Below are 1,440 nucleotides of genomic sequence, written 5' to 3' on the forward strand. Positions count from 1 at the left end.
CCGCAACGGCAAAATGTCACTTGCTCACATCATCCACTGAGGAACTGAGGGAGGGGGGCTGTCCTATAGAGCGGATATCTCCCACCTGTGCGCAAACGGTCTCTTGACTGGAGGCTGAGATATGGAGAGGAAAAACACAGTGCTGCTCACCAAACAACAAAGAACACAGGGGAGGCATAGATGGAAAAATACGTTGAACTGTGGTTGTCTATTGACTTACTTTTAGACATTCGACACAATTTTTGGTCAGAGCTGATGCAGAATCAAGTGAAAACCGTGACAATTCTCAAAGATTTAGGCCTAATCGGAATAGAGCCATGTAGGCTATCTGATCATCAATCACGCGCACCGCAACCTTGCGCAACCGGGATTGTTTCTCTGCTTCCCACCTGTTTGAATGGGACCTGCGCGTGCACCAGCCTGAACCGCTTCGGACGTTCCGTCGAAATATATATTCTCAAAGAAGCAATAGGCTATAAAGACAACCTCGAAAACCAAGCATTTTAGGCTCATTTAAATGCGTTTTCTGAAAGGGAATGGTAGATTACAAAGCAGTAGCCTAATCGTAGAGAGAAAATGTCCGATGGTCTACACAAACGACGCCGGTGCTCCAATGTGGATTTTCCTCAAATATGAATAAGACATAATACACCCTGTGCGTTTGGTGGTCATGAAAAAACAGCCTCTCCACTAGCAAAAATAAACTGACATCAGGCCAGGTCTGGACATAATACTAAATAATAGGCCTTAAAATATTATATCACATGTGCATCTGCCCCCCCCCCCCCATCAACTCTGTCTTCCTGTGTGCTATTCCACCCACATTGACACAAAGAAAACCCAAGGCGTTCAATATACTCAGATCTGAGTTAAAATGCTCTTTAGGCTCTCTGGCATCTTTTTAATGTGTCACTGTGCTCTGTGTAGGTCTACATTTTAGCATGCCTGTCTAGTGTCCTATAATGTTCCCCTGTGTGTTCTCTGTACCCATATGTGTGTGAGTTCTCCTGGCCTCTGTGTAGGACCATGCTGGGACTGCTGCTGGTGGTGACTGCTGCTGTTGCCATGACAGCAGCACAGCAGAGGCTCCAGCTGTGCAGAGCAGAGTGGAGGGTGAGTGGGATGCCCCATCCTCATCTCTCCATCCTCCCTCTCTGACTCACAATGGAATTCTGGACAAAAGTCCCACCCCTCTGCTCTCACTTCCTCAGCCTCCCACTGAATAATGACCAGCTTCAGCTGAATCGATAGGTCCCAGGCCAAGCAAAAATGTGTTTGTGTGTGTGAATTACCCAGCCCCAAACAGACGGGGCTATTTATTTTAGTTTCATCATGTGGTATTTGATAGATATCTCTCTGGCAGGACTGGCTTGCATTAGTGATGGGTGAGTGGATTAGCTAGCCCACTGAAAGGTCCGACTCAAGGCTACATAAGTCCCG

The sequence above is a fragment of the Oncorhynchus nerka genome, linkage group LG20, assembly GCF_034236695.1.
Source record: "Oncorhynchus nerka isolate Pitt River linkage group LG20, Oner_Uvic_2.0, whole genome shotgun sequence".
Taxonomy (NCBI): Eukaryota; Metazoa; Chordata; class Actinopteri; order Salmoniformes; family Salmonidae; genus Oncorhynchus; species Oncorhynchus nerka.